The sequence below is a fragment of the Cherax quadricarinatus genome, chromosome 51, assembly GCF_038502225.1.
Source record: "Cherax quadricarinatus isolate ZL_2023a chromosome 51, ASM3850222v1, whole genome shotgun sequence".
Classification (NCBI taxonomy): domain Eukaryota; kingdom Metazoa; phylum Arthropoda; class Malacostraca; order Decapoda; family Parastacidae; genus Cherax; species Cherax quadricarinatus.
Genome location: NC_091342.1, coordinates 2,861,772 through 2,869,271, shown reverse-complemented (window position 1 = coordinate 2,869,271; position 7,500 = coordinate 2,861,772).

Here is a 7,500-nt window from a genome sequence, read left to right as displayed (position 1 = left end):
AGGGAAGAGAGAGGTGAAGGTTTATAAACTAAAAGAGGAGGCAGTTAGGGTAAGATATAAACAGCTTTTGGAGGATAGATGGGCTAATGAGAGCATAGGCAATGGGGTCGAAGAGGTATGGGGTAGGTTTAAAAATGTAGTGTTAGAGTGTTCAGCAGAAGTTTGTGGTTACAGGAAAGTGGGTGCAGGAGGGAAGAGGAGCGATTGGTGGAATGATGATGTAAAAAGAGTAGTAAGGGAGAAAAAGTTAGCATATGAGAAGTTTTTACAAAGTAGAAGTGATGCAAGGAGGGAAGAGTATATGGAGAAAAAGAGAGAAGTTAAGAGAGTGGTGAAGCAATGTAAAAAGAGAGCAAATGAGAGAGTGGGTGAGATGTTATCAACAAATTTTGTTGAAAATAAGAAAAAGTTTTGGAGTGAGATTAACAAGTTAAGAAAGCCTAGAGAACAAATGGATTTGTCAGTTAAAAATAGGAGAGGAGAGTTATTAAATGGAGAGTTAGACGTATTGGGAAGATGGAGGGAATATTTTGAGGAATTGTTAAATGTTGATGAAGATAGGGAAGCTGTGATTTCGTGTATAGGGCAAGGAGGAATAACATCTTGTAGGAGTGAGGAAGAGCCAGTTGTGAGTGTGGGGGAAGTTCGTGAGGCAGTAGGTAAAATGAAAGGGGGTAAGGCAGCCGGGATTGATGGGATAAAGATAGAAATGTTAAAAGCAGGTGGGGATATAGTTTTGGAGTGGTTGGTGCAATTATTTAATAAATGTATGGAAGAGGGTAAGGTACCTAGGGATTGGCAGAGAGCATGCATAGTTCCTTTGTATAAAGGCAAAGGGGATAAAAGAGAGTGCAAAAATTATAGGGGGATAAGTCTGTTGAGTGTACCTGGTAAAGTGTATGGTAGAGTTATAATTGAAAGAATTAAGAGTAAGACGGAGAATAGGATAGCAGATGAACAAGGAGGCTTTAGGAAAGGTAGGGGGTGTGTGGACCAGGTGTTTACAGTGAAACATATAAGTGAACAGTATTTAGATAAGGCTAAAGAGGTCTTTGTGGCATTTATGGATTTGGAAAAGGCGTATGACAGGGTGGATAGGGGGGCAATGTGGCAGATGTTGCAAGTGTATGGTGTAGGAGGTAGGTTACTGAAAGCAGTGAAGAGTTTTTACGAGGATAGTGAGGCTCAAGTTAGAGTATGTAGGAAAGAGGGAAATTTTTTCCCAGTAAAAGTAGGCCTTAGACAAGGATGTGTGATGTCACCGTGGTTGTTTAATATATTTATAGATGGGGTTGTAAGAGAAGTAAATGCGAGGGTCTTGGCAAGAGGCGTGGAGTTAAAAGATAAAGAATCACACACAAAGTGGGAGTTGTCACAGCTGCTCTTTGCTGATGACACTGTGCTCTTGGGAGATTCTGAAGAGAAGTTGCAGAGATTGGTGGATGAATTTGGTAGGGTGTGCAAAAGAAGAAAATTAAAGGTGAATACAGGAAAGAGTAAGGTTATGAGGATAACAAAAAGATTAGGTGATGAAAGATTGAATATCAGATTGGAGGGAGAGAGTATGGAGGAGGTGAACGTATTCAGATATTTGGGAGTGGACGTGTCAGCGGATGGGTCTATGAAAGATGAGGTGAATCATAGAATTGATGAGGGAAAAAGAGTGAGTGGTGCACTTAGGAGTCTGTGGAGACAAAGAACTTTGTCCTTGGAGGCAAAGAGGGGAATGTATGAGAGTATAGTTTTACCAACGCTCTTATATGGGTGTGAAGCGTGGGTGATGAATGTTGCAGCGAGGAGAAGGCTGGAGGCAGTGGAGATGTCATGTCTGAGGGCAATGTGTGGTGTGAATATAATGCAGAGAATTCGTAGTTTGGAAGTTAGGAGGAGGTGTGGGATTACCAAAACTGTTGTCCAGAGGGCTGAGGAAGGGTTGTTGAGGTGGTTCGGACATGTAGAGAGAATGGAGCGAAACAGAATGACTTCAAGAGTGTATCAGTCTGTAGTGGAAGGAAGGCGGGGTAGGGGTCGGCCTAGGAAGGGTTGGAGGGAGGGGGTAAAGGAGGTTTTGTGTGCGAGGGGCTTGGACTTCCAGCAGGCATGCGTGAGCGTGTTTGATAGGAGTGAATGGAGACAAATGGTTTTTAATACTTGACGTGCTGTTGGAGTGTGAGCAAAGTAACATTTATGAAGGGATTCAGGGAAACCGGCAGGCCGGACTTGAGTCCTGGAGATGGGAAGTACAGTGCCTGCACTCTGAAGGAGGGGTGTTAATGTTGCAGTTTAAAAACTGTAGTGTAAAGCACCCTTCTGGCAAGACAGTGATGGAGTGAATGATGGTGAAAGTTTTTCTTTTTCGGGCCACCCTGCCTTGGTGGGAATCGGCCGGTGTGATAATAAATAAAAAAATATATATATATTATATATATATATTATATATATACATATATATATATATGTATATATATATATATATATATATATATATATATATATATATATATATATATATATATATATATATATATATATATATATATATATATATATATATATATATATATATATATATATATATATGTATGTATATAATATATATATATATATATATATATATATATATATATATATATATATATATATATATATATATATATATATATATATATATATATATATATATATATATATATATATATATATATATATATATATATATATATATATATATATATATATGGCGAAATGCTTCTTGTTATGAAGATATCTTAAATATTTATCCCGGAATTGAGGCGACGTCTTCTTCATGCTGCTTCTTTTGCTCATTAATCCTCTCTCGATTTCCGGGCCATTTTCTGGTTTTCTTGTTAGGGAGTGAGAGTGAGAGAGAGAGAAAGAGAGAGAGGGAGGGAGGGAGAGGGAGAGACGCTTAACCTAACCTTGTTATACCCTGTGTAAAATAAGAGAGAGAGAGAGAGAGAGAGAGAGAGAGAGAGAGAGAGAGAGAGAGAGAGAGAGAGAGAGAGAGAGAGAAAGTAAGATAGAATCTAAAATTTCCTTGTGATAGGAGTTGATTTACTTGGAGAAAACGAGAATATTACAAACTATACCGTAATGAAAAATGCTGAGCGAGTTTCCTGTGCGTCGTAGGAAGGACGCATCCTGCTGAGAGTGTTTCCTGTACATATTGGGAAGGACGCATCTTGCTGACTGAGTTTCCTGTACATCGTGGGGAAGGGACATCCTCTTAAGAAGATCCAAATAATGTTGGTCGTGGCATAGCAAAGAAATTTTCATGATCTCCTTACCGTATATATATATATATATATATATATATGTATATATATGTATATATATATATATATATATATATATATATATATATATATATATATATATATATATATATATATATATATACATATATATATATATATATATATATATATACATATATATATATTGAAGAGACATATATATAAATATTCAAGATTTCCGAAGGCAATATGACTCGAGAAATGCGAATAGGGAAGAGGCATAAACGACGAGAAGTAACCAAATGGAAAAGTCATCCATGGTGACCATCTAATGGAAAAAGGCCCTCCACTCCCACTTTGGAGAAATGGAAATTACTCACAAGAAAGGCTCATTCTGGTCCCAAAGAGGCTTACGCCATGGCATAAAAGTAACACTTTTATCGAAAGAAAAATGATTTAAATTCCTCTAAGAAATTTACACACGTTTTTGTGTCATTGTATTTGTGTAAACTTGACCTTTCGGTATTAGGCCCTTGAACCCCAACATTTTTTTCATTCTTTGAACCTTTTCATCAGGTGAAAAAATAGGTAGTTGAAGCAAATCAATCATATTTTGCCCATTTCAATCTTTTCATATCATCTCGATGTTGCAAGTTTTCAGCAGACGTTTTAAATTCAATAAAAAGTCAGAAATAATGTGCATTCTAAACTGAATATTTAGATATGTGATGGTTTTTGCAAAAGGTGATATAATGTGACAAGGACCAACCCACATGAAGACCATGAGACAAAAAAAATTGATATTTTAGATATATAAATTCTCAAAGTATTGTGTGTACGTGTTTGCATGTTCGCCTTGTTAAGGTCTATTCATTATATGAAGGTATATACACATAATCGTGTGAAATATGCACATCCTCGTCCTCATGTTCCTGCTGCCAGTGCATGACTGTAACTTTTAGGTGAATTGTTTGTACGCCGCCTGCTAATATTGAACAGACGTTGGTTTTAGTGATATGATTACCCGCCACTGGAGATTTTCGGTCATTTGTCCGACGCCTTCCGCTGGCTTACCGATCCACCCATTAAAAGTTAAAACTGCATTAGCTGAGTTAATTGTTACTGTAAGTAATGCTGTGTTTGTATTTGCTCTCAGGTCAGGTTTCTAAAGATAGAGAGAGAGAGAGAGAGAGAGAGAGAGAGAGAGAGAGAGAGAGAGAGAGAGAGAGAGAGAGAGAGAGAGAGAGAGAGAGAGAGAGAGAGAGAGAGAGAGAGAGAGAGAGAGAGAGAGAGAGAGAGAGAGAGAGAGAGAGAGAGAGAGAGAGAGAGAGAGGAAGACAAAGAAACTACTGGAAAATGGGTAGGGCATTTCATGGTAAAAACAAAAATATGTAACGTTGATGGTGAGCAATAATCGCAAACGGTTTTCTTGCGTCGAGGTTAAATTATTAGGATATAACTGGTGGTGAACAGGTGGCAACGCAGCCTTTAAAACGATGCTCACCAAGTCGATAGAATTCAACCCAGCAAATCAACAAACCAAAGTATCAGCCCTTCAAACAGTCAACAAACAGATATATACGGTATTAGTTTTTGCTTCGTTTAAGCATGTATAATTAAAAAATTGAATAATAATAAAAAAAATCTTTCTGAATGTTTTCCAATTTGTGAGAATTAGCGAAGGTTTCCGGGGAGACAAGAAATTGTGAGTAATTTTAAATAATTATTCGACAAAGAAATTAAAGACATAATGAGTTGTGTGTAACTTGCTTGAGTGAGTTATTGCTTTGTTGTTGTTCTGCTCAAGCAATTGCAGAGTAAACATACTCTGAACAGATCGATAACAGAAACATTCATGGAAGGCAAAAACATTTGTGTAAAAAGCAACATATTGTCAAGGTTCGACATATCTGTCGGGTGTTTAGAATTTAGAATTTCATGAAATACAAGTGAATGCCTTTCCCTTTCAGGGAAGTTTCTGGATGCTGCTGAGGGGCTCTTGATCTCGGGAATTTAGTCTGTGCTAAAATTCCTCCCTCCCACAGGCACTGTATATAATACAGACACACACACACACACACACACACACACACACACACACACACACACACACACACACACACACACACACACACACACACACACACACACACACACACACACACACACACACACACACACACACACACACACACATACACACACATACACACACATACACACACACACATATATATATATATATGTGTGTATATATATGCGTATATATATATATATATATATATATATATATATATATATATATATATATATATGTGTGTATATATATGCGTATATATATATATATATATATAATGTCGTGCCAAATACGTAATAATAATAATAATAATAATAATAATAATAATAATAATAATAATAATAATAATAACAATAATAACAATAATAAAAATAATAGGAGTTGATAACATAAAAGATTATTCATTGTGGCATTCAGTGAATAAACCGTTCAATGAACCTTCAATTGTTTTCATTTTGTTTAACGAATCATGCACTGTTCGCTTTATTGTTCGCATGAGTCATGCGTTGGCCATCACACTAATATTGAACAACCTAAATAATATTCACTGTATTTTTGCATTTTTTTAGGGAGAGTTCTGTGGAGTACTGACTGATAGTTAAGTCATTAATTTTATACAGATCTCCGCTATAATGGTAAATTTAGAGAAGCTTAACAGCTTATTACAAGTAAATGCGTTGATTTCTTTTCCTAAATGTGTTTGTGATTTATATTCCTTATTGTCTTATATTCCTTATTGAATTGTATTCCTTACATTCCTTATTGCCTTATATTCCTTATATTCCTTATTGCCTTATATTCCTTATTGCCTTATATTCCTTATTGCCTTATATTCCTTATATTCCTTATTGCCTTATATCCCTTATGTTCCTTATTGTCTTATATTCCTTACATTCCTTATTGCCTTATATTCCTTATTGCCTTATATTCCTTATTGCCTTATATTCCTTATTGCCTTATATTCCTTATTGCCTTATATTCCTTATTGCCTAATATTCCTTATTGCCTTATATTCCTTATTGCCTTATATTCCTTATTGCCTTATATTCCTTATTGCCTTATATTCCTTATTGCCTTATATTCATTATATTCATTATTGCCTTATATTCCTAATTGTTTTATATTCCTTATTGCCTTATATTCCTAATTGTTTTATATTCCTTATTGCCTTATATTCCTAATATTCATTGCTGCCTCTAGGTTTCCTGTTGTCTTTCTTCTTTCTCTTTGTCTCTCATATTCCTCTCTACATCTTGTGGTCTTTACTACATCTTGCTTTCCTCATTGCCTCTCATATTCCGAACTGCCACTTACAGTCTCTACAGTAAACATTAGAATGGTATAAAATACCGACAGGATGTTAGGTAAGACACATATGCAACAGTTAGGTATCTTTATTTCGAAACGTTTCGCCTACACAGTAGACTTCTTCAGTCGAGTACAGAAAAGTTGATAGAAGCAGACGAGACTTGAAGACGATGTAATCAGTCCATCAACTTTTCTGTACTCGACTGAAGAAGCCTACTGTGTAGGCGAAACGTTTCGAAATAAAGATACCTAACTGTTGCATATGTGTCTTACCTAACAGTCTCTACAGTCTTCCGGTGAAGACAAAATCAGACAAAAAACTAGACATGATAATTAAATCTAATATTTTTTTTTAAATAAAACGAGAATTATGATTGTAAACACAGCTCGAAAAGTTTTATTGTCTAGAAAAAATGGATCCACATTTCCTGACGTGGGCAGTGGTTTCGTTTCTTTCCGAAAGTTGACAGCTGTCTCCTGACATGGGGTCTTTGTTATTACATAAAATCTCTCTGCATAGGCTGACAGATTTCAACAATACGTGACGGTATATAACATCTAAATATAGCTCCAGTTCCCATATGTAGCTATCACATACAATGAGATAACAATACACTTATGTATCCAGTTAGCTAGATAGATAAAAAGTAATGTGATGGCCGCTTATAGATTAACCATAGAGCTCCTCTGGGTTGCATTTCAGGAAAGGGGAATGGAGAGTCGGGACTAATATTCACTCCTCTGATAAGACAATTGTGATTAAATTATACTGTTACCTGTTCTTTGTGAGCCTCTTGAGGGACTTGTGGAGACAAATGAAGAGGGTAAAAACAGATTAAGTTGCATAATAACAACTCT